Source organism: Anolis sagrei, chromosome 1 (genome assembly GCF_037176765.1).
Source record: "Anolis sagrei isolate rAnoSag1 chromosome 1, rAnoSag1.mat, whole genome shotgun sequence".
Classification (NCBI taxonomy): Eukaryota; Metazoa; Chordata; class Lepidosauria; order Squamata; family Dactyloidae; genus Anolis; species Anolis sagrei.
Genome location: NC_090021.1, coordinates 318,700,765 through 318,721,747, shown reverse-complemented (window position 1 = coordinate 318,721,747; position 20,983 = coordinate 318,700,765). Strand labels below are relative to the sequence as shown.

At 38.6% G+C, this 20,983-nt stretch overlaps 1 protein-coding gene across 1 annotated transcript in view; it reads right to left on the bottom strand.

Annotated features, from left to right (window-relative positions):
- Window positions 1-20,983, bottom strand: part of C1H14orf132 (chromosome 1 C14orf132 homolog) — a 69,733-nt gene that overhangs the window by 12,706 nt on the left and 36,044 nt on the right. The gene's annotated exons all lie outside the window — the stretch shown is intronic.

Below are 20,983 nucleotides of genomic sequence, written 5' to 3'. Positions count from 1 at the left end.
CCTGGGGTATTCAATTGACACACACAGGCTAATGCATTTTAACTCAGGGTAAGCCTTTTAATCCAGCTTGACCCTGGGTTTAAAAAAAATCAGCAAAGATCTTTTTTTTTTTGTATCTCCCATAGTATAATTCAACTTAAAATTTTGCAGATCCAGATGACTACCTATTCATGTTAGCCACTCATCAGTTACTGCCTTTCACATTTCTGGACAGCTAATTAGCTATGATCCTTTATTATTTACATTACTGTTGCTGTGGTCCTGGTGAAGTTGAGGAGGATCCCTCCCAGGATTTGTTCTTTGTCAAGGAGAATGAGAAAAAAATAGTCTGTCATCAAAACATTAGATTTTTTATTCTTTAATACAAAACCCTAGTATCCCTAGATGATATGTAACAAGTGAAGAACACCCATTTAGCCTCTCTTGTCCAGAATCATCTGTGATAACACACGTCTTCAATAATGGAGGATAGAAGCAAATATGTAACAAGAAAAACAAGAAAAATCAAGTGAGAAATCAGAATTATCAAGTTTCTATTTTTTTCTTAAGAAAGCTATATAAGTACTGCAGAATGGAAATAATCCTTTTAATTGTCCATGTGAATCACCGTTACAAAAAGTCCTATAAGTCTAGTGAGCTGGGAACCTTTATCGGGGGACAAAATGTCTAACAGCCTTAAGTGCAGATAACCACATAGCCAAAGGGACCTACTGAGTTTCTAAAGTGTCTCTGCTAGGAAATCTTTGGAGAAGATTATTCATATAATTGGGTGATGCACTATTTGTAGCAAAGTCCCACAAGACATCAGCTTTCCACTTAAATTGTACCCTGCATGTCTTACTTTCCCCAAGGTTGGTAAGAAATCTTAAGAAATCAATGTCAAGTCCTTTACAAGATGCAATAAAAACCCTCTTAGTTAAAAAAAGGGTTTAAACTGTGCTAACTATATACACAAAAGATCTTCAAAAAAAAAGTCTAGAGAAACAAATGATTTATGCTAACTGATATCATCTATTTCGAATAATGCAATATAGATGCTGCTGGAAAATTTCAACAATTTAGTTTCACTGTTTTTAGGCTCTCATTTTGTCAACATCAAGAAGTAACAGATGACCCAGAGCTCAACTACATGACAGAGGGATCGTACTTCTATGGTAGAAGATATGCTTTCCATACAAAAGGTCCTACATTAAATCTATGGCAGCTAGAAGGTGATGTGAAAACCCTTTGATTGAAAGGACCTTGTGTCAAGAGAGGAAAGGCTAAGTGAGATAGATTACAGCCCACTGTTTCTGCAACTTTGCAGAAGCATTTGATAACTGATTTTGGGGACAGGAGTACCCCACTTAAGAGGCTCTTCTGCCATATGAGGAAGTTCTCCAAATAATCTGTAAACGTTATTGTTTCTCCTGACGAGGAAGACTTCCACCCATTAAAAATCTTTCCTCTTGACATTGTCACTATCTACTTTTTTGGGGTGTTTACTGAAAGCAGGTGACCAAATAGCTGAAGAGGATTTAGATTTACAGTCCAAATTTTCTGATGTAAGTGACACAAGACCCCTGTAAAAGTCAAAAAGTTCAAATAAAGAAATTGCTGTTTTTTTAACATGAGGGAATCTTTAGGAATTTCTGGGTCTTCCAGCATTACTCTGCTTGATTTCCATTGGAAACTGAACATAGAAATTGTGCTAGGAGACCGAGAGATTCCTAGAGAAGTGTTATCTCGAAAAATCTCTAAGTCCTCCAGCATAAATAGAGAGACAGTTGACTTTTACTTGAGGAAACATCTCTCTAGGAATTTCTAGATCCTCCAGCATCACTCTATTGTCAGCTTCCATTGGACATTGACCACTGAATCTCACTGGAGAAACTAGAGATTTCTAGAACGGTGATCTCAATAGAAAATTGTAAGGTCTCCAGTGTGACACTGTGGTCTGCTTCCAGCAGAAGATGATCATAGATTGCACCAAAGGATCTAAAGATTCCTAGAGAGAACATTTTAAACCAAATTCACAATCAATCAAATTTGCAAAAGTCAAAACTACAAATGTAGAGGGATGGTTGTATATACAAATCAATTTTCTGCATTCATAAAATGTAATGGAAATATCTGGAAATGTAATGGAAAAGAGGAAATCACAAAATATAATAGAAAAGTGGAATTAAATAAAAATAACTATTAGGTAGGCCATAAGGGATTACTTATTGGGCTTATTTTAACTTCTTGTCTGCGGAGGAGCATTAGGTAACATCCCTCTATGTTTTTAGCACTGGGAAGGACTGGAAAAAAAGAAATAATTGTAGCTATAAATGCAGAAAACCATCATGTTAAAGACAGATATTAATTTGGAAATCCACAGTAGAGTCTCGCTTATCCAACCTTTGCTCATCCAGCATTCTGTATTATCCAACTCAGTATGCCTCCTGCCACAGCTGTTCCAATACATTGCAATGTTTTTGGTACTAAATTTGTAAATACAGTAATTACTATATAACATTACCATGTATTGAACTGCTTTTTCTGTCAATTTGTTGTAAAACATGATGTTTTGATGCTTAACTTGTAAAATCATAACATAAATCCCTCCTTATTATCCAGCATTTTTGCTTATCCAATGTTCTGCCGGCCCGTTTATGTTGGATAAGTGAGACTCTACTGTACATTCAGATCTTTTTTAAAAAACAAAGAACAAATGTTACACATACAAAACATTCAAATGCAGTTCACTTTTCCCAAAGTGGGTCAGATTTTCCAGAAATGACACTTACAAAACATTAAACTTTCTCACAAAGAATGTAAAAGAAAGTAAGCTTTAAAATTTGACAGCCTATTCTTACCAAGAAAAGGAAGGACTAATAGTTTCTCAAGGGAGCTTTGAGTCTGCACAATCAATTCTTTTTAATGAAACACTTGTTGCTATGGAAACATTTTTAAAAAATCAGTAGGCATGTCTTGTGCCCTGATATTTCTGTGGACCTTTGTCACAGAGTATATAGTTCATATATACTTAAATCTGGCAAGCTTGAAAGAGAATTACTTACCAAGATTTTGGGAGTTCGAGGGGGGTCAAATCCCCCAAACTACATGAAGTTGACATATGCAAGTATAACTCTTATATGAAGTGTATTCATGACAAAATCACAGTGATTAACACAATACATGTTGGTTTGGGCCAGTTTTCTGAATTCGGTTTTGTGAACCAGGACTATATTATTAACAGCAAGCCTGAAGCTGGAGGAACATATGCAGACCCAGAAGAGCAAATATATTCATTGCATTTTCTTTTGCAGTGTGAAATTATGCCACTTTTTTGACTGGACAAGGAAAAGAAATTTGACAATCAACAAGTATGTGAATATTAAGGACTCAAAATAGGTGCAAAAACAGAGGGAATTATAACCTCTGCATGATGGATGGACAGATCTAGGAGTCGTAGTTGAAGACAATAACTTTTCTGAGTTCTGGACAGAATTAGTAATGCCATCAACTTCAAAGCTCTTAATTTCTTGTGTATGAAAATGTGCCTTAAAGTTGCCTGTTTACTTATGATAATCCCATTACTTCCAGAGGTTTTTCTTAAACAAGGAATACTCTGATGTGGTTTTTATCAGCTGTTTTCTCTGAAATATAGTCTGCAACACCTGGAATTCATTGGTAGTCTCCCATCCAGGTGCTAACATGAGTTTACTCAGCTTAGCTTCCAAGATAGGACAGGAAACTCCCTTTAGGGTAGTACTACTGATAATTGTGTGTGGAGCCCCTGGTGGTGCCATGGGTTAAATTGCTGAGCTGCTAAACTTGACTAAAAGGTCACAGGTTCAAATCCGGGGAGCAGCGTGAGCTTCTGCTGTCGGCCCCAGCTTCTGCCAACCTAGAAGTTTGAAAACATGCAAATGTGAGTAGATCAATAGGTAACACTTCGGCGGGTGAACCACATCTATCTATACCTCTAGCTGCATGATACCTATATTTTCTGCTAATCATGTATAAGTTGTCTGGAGATAATCCAGAAAGAAAAACGCCCAGCAGGTCACAAACCTAAGTGTGGTATAAATAATCTGCTCTATTATGTGGTATGCCTTGTCTTTCCTTTCTTTTAAAAAAGTTCTCATTATGGAGAGAAGTACTGCATTTCAATTCAAATTATAGTCACTTCTAAGGACATGTCTACACATAAAAATCAGCACATGTAATTTATATGCAAAATTGTTGTCTTCTCTCTTTTGGTGACATTTTTCTTCTTTGGGAGCAATGCAACTGGCTGGGGGATTCTGGGAATGGCAATTCAAAATGCAACTTTTCCAACGTGTGGCTGGACACTACAGCAAACAGAATACTGTGCAAGATTAATTTTTGATCTCATCCAGTTAGGCAGATTTTTTATGCTCAGCATGGTACAGAAATAATAAATGCTTACTGTGCAGTTGAGTTAACCTCAAATCAGAGACCAGCCTATAAAACTTGAGTGAGCATTTAGGTATTCCTAGCTAAGATGCTCAGCCAAATCATATCAGAAAGTGTGTTTTGATATTCTATGACAAGCGGGGGAGTCAGTCACCCAACTCTTGGGCTGGATTATTCCATATGTGGGCATTGCTGATTAGGTCAAGATACATTTGCCAACCTGACTGGAGTAACTTGCTGCAGGTGATGGCAGCAAACACTTTATTCTCAGCACCTGCCAAGAAGCCACCTGGGGAAATGTCTTCCAACATCCTAATTTATAGCTAGGTCTGTGTCCGCATCAAATTGCAAACCCAATGGCAAGGCTGAACTATAAATCATCCAAAACAGTAGGGCTTCCAAAGGGAAATGATAGGAAAGGAATGAAACTTATCTTGATTGGGAAAGTAAAAGATACAGATCAGAAAACAAGGTCTGTAACAATTTCAAAAATTTTAAAACCTTTGGATGACTTAGAAACATTTATACTTCAGGGAGAGCAAAATATTATTTGAATTATTGTTTTATATTAGAATCCTATATTACAATATATTAGAGAATCCCTTGTTATCTAAGTATGTCCATTACAAATGTAATATTTTGGTGGTGGATAGGTAGGTGACTGTGGTGTCCTATTCTTGACCCGCATGTTCTTCCACAGTGAGGACATCAATTTTCAGGTGGAAGGCTTGGCGCACCTTCCTCTTGGTGTGTTTCTCCCTTTCGTCCTCCAGTCATACCTCTTTGAATTCCACTGCACTGCTTGTCACAACTGACCTCCAGTTAGAGCACTCAAAGGCCAGGGTTTCCTAGGTCTTGGTGTTTATGCTACAGTTTTAAAGGTTAACTTTAAGTCCATCTTTAAATCTCTTTTCCTGTACACCAACATTCTATTTTCCATTCTTGAGTTGGGAGTATAGTAACTGCTTTGGGAGACAGTGATTGGGCATTTGGACAACATGGTCCAGCAGAATTGATGGCATGGGAGCATTGCTTCAATTCTGGTGGTCTTTGCTTCTTCCAGCACACTGACATTTGCCCACCTGGTTTCCCAAAGAGATTTGCAGGATTTTTTTGAGGCAACACTGATGGAATTGTTCCAGGAGTTGAGTGTGATGTCTGTAGACAATCCACGGTCTACAGGTATCATGCATAGAGATTTATTTCCAGATAAAGGTGTAAAAATGGTCACCTTAACTTATTTGTTTGCTCTGACATTTTGCCATCATTCTGTTCTCAATGTGTCCTTCATTTCCAAAGTATAAGGAAGCAAGGGAAATACATGTTCACTGCTTGTTCCCAGGATCTGTTTATTTTAAAGAGCCATTTAATGTAGTAATTATCTATCTAGAAAACAATTTGAAGGTGCTAACAATTAACAGTTTTGGCAATAACCTGTCCAGAGATTGTTTTTGATGGCTGAATTAAGATGGAAAAAAACAGCTTCAGGCACGACATCTAACGTGAAAGCAACGTTTACATACTGTACTCTTATATACACACGAAGAGAGTATATTGTCTGGCACCAAATGGTCACTTTTGGTTCCATTAGCTTTGAATAAAATCTGTTGCATAAAAATCTCTCTCAATCCGTTCTTAAACAGAGATTGTTGGAGGAATCCAACTCAATCCTTTGAAAGTGTGCCTGGGGACATCCAAATGATTGGATTAAAATAGCCAAACAGTATCCAAATACAGAGACTCTCTCCTCATAGGACTTGCAGATGTTTCATCTCTTAAAGAAAATAAACAGAGCTTACTGACATGCAGAGTAGCCTGTTTCAATAATTCATGATGTGCAGAGAAATGTATCTCTCAGCTGGTAGAATCACTGCTTCCACCCAAAGGAATATGGAAGGAATGCACTTTGACATACGCAAGATAAACGAAGGCAGTTTATTTGAAAAGCTGTACAGCCAAAAGAGCTCCAAAGGTAGCAATTCAGATTCAAATAGGAATTGGGAAACTAATTCAGCCTTCACTACTTTTATAAAAAAACCCATTGTATCTTCAATATTGTTGATGGCCTTTAGCTTGGTATAAAGTGCATATGAAACATAAATGAATTTCATGTTTAAACCTGGGTCCCATATACAAAGTATCTAATGATGTATATGCAAATAATGCATGTTTATTATATATGTATAATTATATAATGTGTGTATAATTATGTATATCTAAAATTCCCCAAATAAAAACAAAAGCAACCCCCTCCCCCCCAATTCAAAACACATTTGGTGCCAAATGATAAGAGATACTCAATCTGGATAGGAACATTTGTAGGGATACAAAGATGCTTGTTTATAAGCTGTTGTCCTCCCAACCCTGTTATATGACTGAGAAACGTGGACCATCTAAAAACGTCACTCTCAACTTCTGGAATGATTCCATCAGCATTGCCTCCAAAAAACCTTGCAGATCTCTTGGGAAGACAGGTGGACAAATGCCACTGTGCTGGAAGAAGCAAAGACCACCAGCAATTGAGTGATGATCTTCCATCATCAACTTCACTGGATTGGCCACAATGACACTATCTCTCAAAGAGGTTACTATACTCTCAACTCAAGAATGGAAAGCGGAATGTTGGAGGACAGCAAAAGAGATTTAAAGATAAGAGTTGAACCTTCGCATTTGCAGCTTTCACCTTTGTGGATTTGATTGTTCATGGCTTTGATTAATATGTTATATGTAGTCACTCTCACTCTGTATATGTATGTTCTCTCTTTAAATCTTGAGGTCACTCAAGTCAGCCCTATGGTCAACTTCTAGCAGAAAACCTAGATATTTTTATTATTTCTAGCAGAAAACCACTGAACTAAAACAATGAAATGGCAAATAATTGGAATATCTGCACAGTTCTTCCAGTTAAAAATAAGAAGGTTCATGAACTAGGAAAGGCAAAGTACAAGTAGGGAGGAGTTGTTTACAAGATGGTTCAGTTAGAGTGATATTAGAAGACTGTGTGATAGGAAAAAGAGCAATACTGGTATGTTCCTATTTCATAGACAATGGGTTTGTCTGTGAAATGCCTAAAAACTATAGTAGTTCATAATGCAATATCCTTGTTTTTTTCCTACACTTGTAAATTCAGGCTAAAAAATAGGGCCTCACATTATACCTTCAAGTAATCATGTCCAAAAGGCAATGAAGACTGGAAAGTCAATTAATTCAAATGTCACACACAATGAGCAGATTAATTCTGGGTCCCAATTAAGTCAATATTAAATAAAATGGCAATTATGCCAGTTCCTGGGATTACTGCTGCACAATTTCCTTCAAGAATGATAGAAACAATAATGGGTACTCTACAGGGAATGAAATGGTGTGCTATTGATCAAAAAGTCAAGTAAAGAGTGATTCTGTGTAATTATTCTGAGCAATGAGGATCCAAGATGCTTACATAATTTGGGGGGTGGGGAAGGTCTTTCCAAAGAATTATTGCTGTTTGCTAAGGAGGAGATAAGCATGATCCCCCTCCTGTATTTCTCCATATCTGCTTTTACTAATATGGGCTACGCTTTTATGACTCTAAAGACTACACTTTAAATCCAATAAAAATCATTAGAAAGATGACCACTGAACTGAATTGGACATGAGCAACGTCAACATTTGAAAAATGCAAACAACAGGAGAAACATGCACAATATGCATATACATTTTCATACTGTATGTGGTTCCTTCTTAAAATGCAAACTGGTACAGGACTTGACAAACTAAAATAGTAAACAACACAAAATCAAGATAGCAGATCAATTTAATGATCCCTGCACAATACTAGAAGTACAGTAGTGTCTTACTTATCCAACCTTCGCTCATCTAACGTTCTGTATTATCCAATGCAGTCTACCTCCCACCTGGTTACTGAATTGCTTTTTCTGTTGATTTGTTGTAAAACATGTTGTTTTGGTGCTTAATTTGTAAAATCATCATGTAATTTGACGTTTAATAGGCTTTTCCTTATTCCCTCTTTATTATTCAACATTTTCACTTATCCAATGTTCTGCCGGCCGGTTTATGATGGATAAGTAAGACTCTTCTGTCCTTTAGACCTGAGCTAGCATTCCCTTTTCTCTTTCAATACCAACACTGCACTGCTGCTCTAATAGGTATTTTGAGCAAAGTGTGTATTTACAAATGCTAGCATCTGTGTGCTTCTCTGACTTGCTATTATGAGCCACATTCCCTATTATCATCCTCCAGTACTTTCAAAACTTATCTATAAAAGAAAGATAAGACTGCTAAGCTTCTCTGCTCCTCAAAGTATTTGTGTATCTGTAATGAAAGCATTATACCTTGTCAAAACTGCATTTAAGGGGTAGTTCTACTGAAGAAGGAGAGCAAGATATGGAGGAAAATTAGTCCCTGAACTTCTGGTGTTTTCTCAGACTAAAGAGAAAAATTATGAAGAACTGTATCAGGGTCTGTGGTTTCCAGCTTCTCATATAGGCATTCCTTTTTTTAAAGTCCAATTTGTGGCCAATGTTTATTTTTTGGAATTCTTTCTCCTTTCTAAATGTTTGGCACCAATATCTTCAATGTGCCACCCCTTGTGTTTCAATTATATTTGAAATGTACAGATTGAGACTGAAGGCTTCTGCTTGGATTCTCTTCAGATTTGTGTATATTAATTAAAATCACCAGATACATTGTTAGTTTAAGCATCTAATTGGATCATTTATCAAGAGGCATATCTGGAAGATTTAGCAATAGCAACACTGTTGCTGCCGCTCATTTTTAATGATACACGTCTATCTTACGTGAATTCAGTTTACCAGACAGCTAGATTAGGTCGCTTTAAATTCCTAACTACTGATCATGAAAGCTCTATATTACCTCTGATATCAGATACACTGCCTCTCAATATTTGGGAATATGAATGAGAGGGTGGTGCTTTCACACATGTCCAATGTGGTTAGACATTGTGTGAAACAGACTAGCACATACTGGCCTCTGAACTAGTCCAGCAAGGTTCTCATGTTCTCAATCAGGTTTCCTTATGCCAGTCAGACCATAAGATTTTGTCAACCTCTAGTTTACCATTTTAAATGTTTTTAAGCTGAAAAGGGCCACCTCATGATATTTGAGTGCTATAATGTATTATGTATTTATTTACCATATTTATATACATGACGTTTAAGTGCTATAAGGGGAACTTTCACTATATTTTCAACATCCCATGTGACATGGGAAAACCAGCATGGTATAGTGGTTGGAGTATTGGACCAGGACTCTGAGAGATCAAAATCTGATTCCTCATTCAGAATATGGAAGCTCTTACTGGGAAAAGACTTTGGGAAAATCACACTCTCTCATAGTCAGAGGAAGGCAATGGCCAACCCCCTCTGGACCAATCTCCTGTCAAAACTGCAAATCCCAGATTCAATGAGACAGAAATAATGCGGTTAAACAGGAGTACATATCCATGAATTCTATTGATATTAATTCACTGACCCACAACAAAAATATTCCTTGCTAAACCTTACAGGTGTTTGTGGGTCTCTCTAGGTCAGTGGTTCTCAATCCGTGGGTCCCCAGATGGTTTGGCCTTCAACTCCTAACAGCTCCTAAACTCCTAACAGCTGGTAAACTGGCTTGGATTTCTGGGAGTTGTAGGCCAAAACTCCTGGGGACACACTGGTTGCGAACCACTGCTCTAAGTCCTCTAGTGAGAGTTTATGGTATACAGTATTCCCAGTCCAGGCATAGTCAAAACATAGGGCTTGCTATTATCCATGTTTTGAAGGATCCATGCGGGTTCTTGGAATATATCTCCTGTGGATTTGGGGGGGGGGGGGGGGTCATATTGTATAGTTTATACCTGTGTAGTGTCAATGGGTCTGGTGCATCTTCCTCCTCCTTTCTCAACATTCCAACGCTGGATCTACTTAACCATATTTTAACTTGGTTAAAGTGGTTTTTAACTTTGAATTTGTTTTAATGGTTTTTATCTGGGGATTTTTAAATACTGTTTATATTTAATCCTGTTTATGATGGTCCTTTTATGTTAAGCTACTTGGAGTCCCCTTTGGAGGAGATAAAGCAGGGTATAACAACAACAACAACAACAACAACAACAACAACAACAAAGTTGATCCCAAGGGGAAGAGGGCATAAGCATCTGGGAAAGTCTCTAGTGCTGATCTCAAATGGAGTCAGATTTGACCCCAGAGACTACATTTCTCCACACGCTCTATAGGTTAAAGATACAAACATAACTGCCCAGCACAGCTGCATAAAGACACAGCCTAAAGAAAACCACTTTACAGGCGAGGAATATTGAGACTGAAAGAGAAATAAAAGGGCAGGGACATCACTCCCTTCCCTTCCTTTCTCCTTTCAGTTTTTGTCTGCTTTTAGTTTTTACTACTATGAGAGAACACCATCTAGGAAAACCTGCATCGTGCCTTGGTCCCAGTAACAGGTGACCTACCCTCCCTCCATGTCATTTGTCACAGATGTGGCCTCAGAGGATGCATCTACAACAGCAGTAGTAGTGATTTTATTGATTTTATTGATTAGCCCTTAGGCCATATCACAATATGAAACAGAACAACAAGGCCTGACAAGACCTGATCACACTCCACGTAGAAAGTTAAAATAATATAATTATAATTATACAGTAAATACATATGATAAGACATGATAAAACTGATAAACTGATCAAGCTGAGTATATACATCATATTTCATTATCACCCCTACAATTTACTCCAATCAGCCCTACATATGTGGTTCTCAGACGTATTGTTTTGCTTAAGTACAGAGCTGTTTTATATGTTATTTTTGGGTCTTGGCCACACATAAAATATGTTGTTCTGATGTGAGAATCCCAATACATTGTCCGTTTGATATATGGACCAAGGTGGAAGTCTCTCACCTTTTGATACAATTTGCAATCAAACAATATGTGTGCTATATCCTCAATTTCAGGTGCCCCGCAGATACAACTCCGTTCATTATAAGGGATGCTGTTAAATCTCCCGTATCTAACCATTGTCTCGAGCTGATCAAATCTGACTCGAGTGAATACCTCCTTGAGATGTTTTGGTATTTGCAAAATACAACAGCAAAATAAGGTGGACTCGAAACCAATGCTGGTAGACCAGACAATTTACCACTACTTCCAGGGAGATCTATCTTTTTTTTTTGTTGCTTCAATTTGACTTTGCTTCAAGCCAAGCAAAGCTGGGGGAAAGTCTGGTGTTTTCTGGAAATTCCAGAATGATCTCACATTCTTTTGCTGTGAGGATACCTGGATTGGATCTGATTGGATCCAATCATTGACATGACAGAAGTTGTGATGTCTCACTTCTTTTTGTAATCAACACAGGGTGAGGCAACTCCTTGTTCATCTCTTGTCTGGCCAGGCATTTCTGACCTTAGCAGAAGTGAAGCTATGTTGGGCAGGCTTTCCATTGGCCGGCTGAAAACAGGCTGGGCCAGCAATACCTATGTGGTGCTGGCCTGGTTAGTCTGTGTATACAACAATGCAGCATCATGATGGCAAGTTAAAATGTGTACCATGATTGTAAATATTTTTGATGTTTGTTGTTAATTTATTTTATTGTGTGTTTTTACTCTGTATTTTTGGGTATGTCCCTTGTAAGCCATCCCAAGTCCCCTTGGAGATATGGTGGCAGGGCATAAAAATAAAGTTGTTGTTATTGTTATTATTGTTATTATTATTATTATTATTATTATTATTATTATTATTATTAGTGGTGCCAGCATGATTAGTCTAGGGCTTGTCTGTAACATAATGCTTAGGGAACTCTCAAATTAACAATTTATAAGCTGCTCTGGGGGCCTTTTTGACTGAAAGGCTGGGTATAAATGCTCTAAATAAATATATACACTTGCATTTTACATACATATTTTTACACAACAGGAAGTAAGAAACCCTTGTAGACCTATTATAAATCATACAGAGTTCTACCAATAAATCTCACACTATCTGTGCAAACCTCTATTCCTGTTTATGAATGTTTGACACCCCCACAAGCAATGTAAGATGTTTTTATTCAAGTAGACATATGGTATGTGCTGCAGCCAGGAGGCTGTTTTGGACAGGGAATACTGTGAACAACACTTATACATACAAAAGCACACTTGTGATTTTGAAAAGAGGAGGTGGGGGAGGAAGCATGGAAATATTTCACAGAATAAACAAGAAATGAGCAATGGCCATTCAACATTCAACTGTGCATAATTTTACACTAGCTTGGGGACCTAGTGGCGCCCAGATTATTTGAAAAAGGCATTATTTGTTTTGGGGCATTAGATAATATCACTTCACTAATTTGTAACACTATCCTCTGTTTGCTGTGTTCCATAGGAATGGGTTGGAAACGGTTAAAGGAGAAGTAGTGGGTCATGAAAATTCCACTCCCATGGAGAGAGAAAGGAACCCTGGGATGTCCATTCTGGAGGAAAAACAGAACATCTAGGATGAAATTGTCCCCGTATGAAAATCTTCACTTGGGTGGTGGGCAGTGTGGTGTGGTGTTTGGGTGGCTCCTCAGCACTGTGAGTTAAAGCTTTGTGGAGGCAGAAGGGTGTCTGTGTAAGTGGACACTTCCGCCACATACACACACACATATTTTCACTTGTATTATGTGGTTAGTTAGATATAAGGTAAAGACTGGTTTATTCTGGCCATCTGTTGGGGGCTCTTTGAATGTGATTTTCCTGCTTCTTGGCAGGGGGTTGGATTGGATGACTCACAAGGTCTTTTCCAACTCTATGAATCTTTCCCAACTCCATGATTCTATGATTGTATTGAATGGTTTGGATTTTAAGTACTGGAAAGATACAGCATTTCAGGCATTGGAAATGATGTTTTCACTGCTATTTAAACTGATTCTTAATTGTGTTGGTTGTTTATAGGATTTAATTGCTCATTGGGATGTTGTTTTGTTTTTAATTAGCATTGCAATCTGTCCTATGATAAATATTACAAAAAGATGGTAGATAAAGCCTCAACAAAAGAAAAAATAACCCGATCTGCTTAGGGGAGAGAAGGTCATGACAGTGCCACTGAAAATGGATAGTTATTTTGAAGAATTATGACATACAGTTATAAACAATAGCTGAATAAATATTGCTTTTCAGATCACGTATATGCATTCAGTTTTACCCAAAGAGATTCAATTCAGGAAAAACAGCCCTTAGAGCAATGGATTATATAATGAAACAATAACCTTTCTTATCATTATTGCACAAATTGAAAGAAAAATACATTATGATTGCTCAAGGACATACTTTGTACAAAATCTGATTGCATAAAACTACCCTTTTCAACCACCAACGTACACATAGGCACACACAGAGAGAAGCCTTGATGACGTTTCTGTAGGAGGTATTTGGAAATGGGGATTTCCCACCAGCAAATATGTAAGCATAAACCAAAGAAAATGATAGTAATAATTTACCAATGCAAGTTATGAAGCTGCTGTTTTTATGTTGAAATATGGAATAAGTCAACTAAATGGGAACAGAGAATGTACAGGCTCAGAAAGGCTGCAACTGAGGTTTCACTACATTAGTAAGAAGCTGGATTAGGTCTCTGACTAAGTTCTATAATTCTAAAACAGAAGATTTTACACAAAGTGGGACCTTATATATTAAAAGTGAATTGATGGTTTGAGGTTTATTTATTTATTTACGACATTTATAGCTCGCCTTTCTCAACCATACGGCAACTCAAGGCGGGTTACAGATTGGCACGATTTGATGCCATGCATTCATAAAAGTGCGATTAAAAACAGTCAACAATATAAAAACATATATAAAAACCATTAAAAAATGTAGTCACTGATGTCATCTTGTTAAAATCGTTTTCCAGTAACATCGTCTGGCCACTCCATGTTCATCATTCATAGTTTCATGTTATCTATTCTGCTGCATTCTCAAAAGCTTGCTCAAAGAGCCAAGTTTTCACCTTTGTTTGGAAAGTCAGGAGGGAGGGGGATGATCTAATATCCCTGGGGAAAGAGTTCCGTAGCCAGGGGGCCACCACTGAGAAGGCCCTGTCCCTCGTCCCCAACAATTGCACTTGCAATGCAAGCGGGATCGAGAGAAGAGCCTCCCCAGATGATCTTAAGATCCTAGATGGTTCATAAGGAGAGATACATTCAGACAGGTAATTTCAGGGCCCTTCCATACAGCCCTATATCCCAGAATATCAAGGCAGAAAATCCCACAATATCTGCTTTGAACTGGGTTATCTGAGTCCACACTCAGATAATGTGGGATTTTCTGCCTTGATATTCTGGAATATAGGGCTGTGTGGAAGGGTCCTCATTCTCCAAGTAATGGTACTCATATAGACAAGGCAGAACCAATCAAGCTCCAATGGACTCTTATGGGGATTTAGGGAAGCTTATGAAGTTTGTAGAAGAAATCCACTGAGATTTGTCAAATGTCTCTCTTGTAATTGACAAACTCCTTCCTCACACCTTCACTGTTCAACAGGTCAATAAACAATTCAAGAATGGCCGAAATGAAGTTCAACATAAAGGAAGATACAAGTAATTTCTTTTCTATCCAGGAAGGATGCATATGAAAGTAAGCTTCCACACATGGATCTCTTTGCTGAATCTGTGACCTAATTCTAACAATGAGCTGGCAGCTGTGATGGGACTTTCTTCCTTCTCTACAGCTCTCCGCATTGCCTGAAAACTGTCTCAGAGGAAGGATTCCTGCCCTCCAGAACTGGCTTTCAAGGTGTGTGGCAGATTCTAGAGAAACGAAAGAATTGTTTTCACCTTTAAAAAATACCTAGTGCTCGCATATATAAAATATGCTGTACAGAGTCAACAAAGACTCCTATCCGAGCATTTTTAGGCTTCTTGTGTGAATATTAAATCCTCGATCAACTCTATTTAGAGAGAAATGAATGTTGCCAACTCTAACAACAATCAAGAGGCAACATGGTGTAGTAGTTTGATTGTTGGGCTACAACTCTGGAGACTAAGGTTGAATACCCACTCAGCTATGAAAGCCAATTGGGTGACCTTGGGCAAGTCATATTCTCTTTTTTTCTTAAGGTTGCTATACGTTGGAAAGGATTTGAAGGTGCATGACAAGAACAACTAGCAACACTATTTGTTTGAGAGATGGAGTGATCGATGCCAGAATTTTTACAAAATCCCCACTTCTCTCCTCTCTCTTACATGGAGTAGCTCTGTGAAAAGAAGATATCTCCATGTCCCAAAGATTTTAAACCACTGGTTCCAGCAGAGGCTCTAGTTAGGTGTCCAAGGTACAAAGATGTTGAATATGCTTCACTAGGCTACTTTTTGCTTCATGGAATGTGCTTGTAAATTTTATTTTCGGGAATCTGAATCCGGAGGATTGCAACACATCAGGCATACCATGCCAAGCTCTTTTGAAAATCTGCTAGGCATCTTGCCTATGACCTTAACAGAGAAACAGACTGACCCGGATTTGCTGGAAAAAAGGCTGTCTAATTAGTGCTGCCATTTGCATTTCCAAATGCAACAGCTTAAAACGGCAACAGCACTGGGCTTTCTCAAAACAGATGTTGTCAGGCAGACTCCTGTTTCACTGGGCTAACAATTGTCATGCATAATTAGGTCATTGATTTCAGAGCACGATGGAGTTTGCTTCCCTGGCAGGCAAACACTTACAATTTATAATAAAAACAGGATGGTGGACTTAAGACCCAGTACCCTGGTTAATCAAACAGAGCAATTTAGAAATTGCTGTTGGATAGCAAGCTACAGAGATTTAATATGCACTATGTCGCTGGCCCTCTATATCCACAGATTTTGCATCCACAGATTCAACTATCAATGGCTTGGAAATATGCAAACACAATTTCAACAAGCAAGCCTTGTGTTTGCCATTTTATATACAGTAAAGGACATCGTTTTAAAATGGGATTTGAGTATCTATGGATTTGGTATCTACTGGGGTCCTGGTACCAAATCTTAGCAGATACCAATGGCTCACTGTATTTCAATTATGACAATAATTGGCAATAATGACAATGACAAACTTTGTTACTGTGATAAATTTGATAACCCCAACTTGAGTCAATCAGCTGAATCAAATGTTAAATAATAAGTTGGCATCCTCATTCAATATGTTATACTAGAGGTGTACCTCAGTTAAAAGAGCCCTTGAAAAAAAGACCCCCTCTTTTTTTTCAAAGTATTGCTACATCTGCCCTGCCAGGGGAGCATTTGCACAGCTGCGCCCGTACCTTGGGAAGTCTGACTTGGCCACGGTAGTCCACGCTCTGGTTACATCCCGTTTAGACTACTGCAACGCTCTCTACATGGGGTTGCCTTTGAAGACGGCCCGGAAACTCCAACTGGTCCAACGTGCGGCAGCCATGATACTAACAGGAGCGGGACGCAGGAAGCATACAACTCCCCTGCTGTACCAGCTCCACTGGCTGCCGATCTGCTACCGGGCTCAATTCAAGGTGCTGGCATTGGCCTATAAAGCCCTAAACGGTTCCGGCCCAAGATACCTAACTGACCGCCTCTCGGCCTATGAGCCCACGAGGACTTTGAGATCTTCTGGGGAGGCCCTGCTCTCGATCCCGCCTGCATCACAGGCACGTTTGGCAGGGACGAGAGATAGGGCCTTCTCGGTGGTGGCTCTTCGGCTGTGGAACACCCTTCCCGTGGACATCAGGCTAGCTCCCTCCCTGTTGATATTCCGCAGGAAGTTAAAGACCTGGCTATTTAAGAAGGCATTTGATCAAGAAGTGCAATGACTGGAAATTTGACCACAGGAATGGAACAACAGAAATGATATCGGATTGTGGGTTTGACGATGAGACGACTCGGAATGGTTTTGTAGTAATGTTGAAGTTTTGATGAGATGTTTTCTGATAATGTTGAATTGTGGATTATTTTACACTATGTTTTGTATTTTGCACCTGTTTCTCTATGTTATACACCGCAATGAGTCTCCCTAGGGCTGAGAATTGCGGTATATAAGCGCAGTAAATAAATAAATAAATAAATAAATAAATAAATAAATAAAATTTCTTCCTTGTCCTCTGTCTAATTAGAAGTGGTAATTTTTAGCAGCGTTATCACTGAGGGAATGGAAGAATACAGACTTTCATTATCAAGTTGCAACAGTGTGTTTATAGTACTAGACAACAAAATAAAGCTTGATCTGGGGAAAAATGGTATTCTGCTCTAGCTGATCTTATGGCAAACAAGATTATCCTTGCTGAGCATACACAAACAACAAAACAAAAAGAAAAGGCTCAGCTAAGCCTGCCACATCAACTAGATTTGCAATTTTGGCCACCAAAATGGACATCTTAAAACACAAAGAGACTGATGAAAGAAACATTTCTTGGAAGAAATTTTCAGGTGGTCTCTAAAAGTTTACTTGGCCTGTTTTTTTTTTTTAAATTATACATGAACATTCAGTATAAACATCATTTCCATGGGACAAGTACCTGAGATTTCACTTCCCCACATTGGAAGTTCCTCATTTGTTATTATCTGGTGCCTTTCCACAGTACGTTCTCATGGTTATGGGGATCATACTCTATTGCACCGACTAAAAAGTGTGCTGAAACACTTTGCAGTGATCTTCTCATATGTAGTGTAGGACCCTATGTCTATTCAAGTTATTTCTGTTTTCAGTTCCACATTTTCAGGTATATCTGAGGTTGGGCCAACCAGATGGATTAAGGCCCCTTATTACTGTTCTGGGTAACTTGTGGTCCTGGAGATTTAACAGGGTTCCACCTCTCTTCAGGGATGGCCAGGCCATGCATAATCAATGGTAAGGAACAATGGGGATTTTTGTCAGCTTCAAATTAAATTAAAAACTAATTAAGTTGTTAGGTACAGCACAAATATTAAAAACTTAAAAGTTCCTGTTCACAGGCAGTTATATAGTGATTACCTCTATGCAGTAATTAAATGTATACAGCCTTAGTGATCAGATATTAACTGCAACAGACCTGGTGTCTCCATGCCACAAGTATTCACACTTTGGCTACAGATGTCCAAAGTGTGGTCGCTGGTTCAGTTACAGCTTCCATGGGTGTTTTCGTGATCCCCTGTCCTCCACCTGAGTGCCCCTTTTTGGCTTAGAAAACCCTAGAAGCCGTCAGCAATGATAGTTCTTTTAAAAAACAAGTTGCCACTTTTCTCCATGCTGTTTAACATACAAAATATCTATTTTTCCAAACCATAAGTGGATTTACATAATTTCTGAGTTTTTCATCTTTTTGACTGTGTGTGGCCCTGCTCTAGATTAGAAAAGTTGATCTGCCTGTTAATGCTGACATTTTGAATCATTTTTGTATATAACACAGTTATATACAAACAGGGTTATATAGACAATTCCAGCTACATTTGCTATGGAGCTTTGTAGGACCACCTCAGTCTTGTAATTCATGCATATTACAAACCCACTGAAGGTCATGTCCAAGTCTGTTTTCTGCCTGATTAATACACGGCATTTCGGATTCGTAAAAGACCTTAGTATAGTAGTTCTTCTGATGTTATTGCATAGCTATAAAACAGTAGAGAGCCAGAATGGTGTGGTTTGTGTACTGGATTTGGAGTCAGGGGAACCAGAGTACAACTGACCCTGTCAGCTGTAATGGTCTGGATGAGGATGAGCAAATTGAAATTGAATCCCAACAAGACAGAGGTACTTTGGTCAGTCATAGGCACAATCAGTGTATAGGGTTGCAACCTGTGCTAGATGGGGTCTCAATCCTTCTGAAGTCACAGGTTCACAGTTTGGGGGTACTCCTGGATTCAGGACAGACCCTGGAGGCTTAGGTGTCAGTGGTGGCTGTGAGGGCCTTTGTGCCAACTGTGCCTGTACATTGAGAAGCCTGACTTGACAATGATGATGCATGCCTTGATCATATCCAGATTAGATTACTGTAATGTGCTCAATATGGGGCTATCCCATAAGAGTCTTTGGAAACTTCAATTGGTTCAACGATCAGCTGCCAGACTGCTAACAAGAGCTGGGTACAGGGAAAGAACCACTCCCCTCTTAAAACAACTGCAATAGCTTCCAGTTTGTTTCTGGGCACAATTCAAAGTGTTGGAGTTAGCCTATAAATCCCTAAACGGTTTGCGCCCTGCCTACTTAGCTGACTGCATCTCCTCCTATGAACCCACACAAGCCCCAAGATCCTTGAGAGAGGCCCTGCTCTTGATCCCACCATTGTCTCAAGTGCAATTGGTGGGAATGAGAGAGAAGGCCTTTTTGGTGGTGGCCCCGTCGCAGTTCTGGAATTCCCTTCCTAAAGTTGTTAGAATGGCTCCCTCACTGCTTTCATTTAGAATCCAAGTTAAAACCTTCCAAGATCTCCTTCCCTGTAGGAGATCATTAGGATGACAAACACCAGATCTTCATATGCAATGTGCTAAGTATACAGTAAATCTTTGGCAATTGACTTGATAATGGACTTGACTATGCCCAAAGGAATGGTTTTTAGATGGGTTTTAACTTGGAACATTTAACCTGTGTTTCTGTTAGTTTATTTATAATGTATGTCATGGTTTTATAATTTTATAACTTTATATTGCTATAATTTTCTCTATTAGAGATGTTGCGTTTAGCTGATTATTTTTATGTTATGTAATGTTGGGTCACATGTTGTGCGCTGCTTTGAGTCTGATTCAAAAGAGAAGTGGGATAGAAATAAATAAATAAATAATTTGGCTGTGGTAACTCACTGCGTGACTTTAGAAAGTCACAATATCTCAGCCTCAGAGGAAGGCAATGGTAAACCTCTTCTGAAGAAATCATGCCAATAAAAGCTATTTTTGTCTTTGCTAGTAGGCTTGGACAAAAGTAAGCTGCTGCAGCTTCTCCTAGCTTGCATGTTCTTCCACATTTTTTTCTGCCTTGACCACAATCTGATGTGTTCTGGTTTTCAAGGAAATCTCCCAATGAAATCTTGGAGGGCATGAGTATGAGCTACTAAATCCCTCCCTTAATTGTGCACTGCCGAGGCTAAAGACTCTGAAATAAATTAGTTTTTCTTAAAATGTATCATGTTGAGAAGATCAAATGTTGAATCAGACCAGCCTCTCAATTGACATCTCACTTCTTTTATTTAATGCCCCAAGGCTCAATATCCTCTAACGAGGCCAGGGAATATATTTGCAAGATATGGAACAGTCCACTCCCTTGCTCTCTTAGTAGAAATAGCAGGATTTAATTAAATACCCTTCTGAGAAGATGTTGAGCTTCTTAGAATATGTTAACATTGTCAGGTGAATTCTTATGCTAATTGAGAGCAACACTCCTTCCATTCTTAAATATGTGCCAGAGTGTCCTTGGGGAGATGCAGAATTTTCCTGTAAAGGTTATTCTGAATTATTTCCAGCAGGGCAACTACTTTCTCATTTCATCCTCAAACTCCAGCTCCATGCAGAACCTGTGTAATTTATAGCTCTGGCTCATATTTTCATATTCTTACTCTTGCTTTTTAATGGAAAAAAAATCTGTAATGTGGCCTGCAGAAAATGTCATATTGTGCAAAGCTGGGCGGAGGGAAT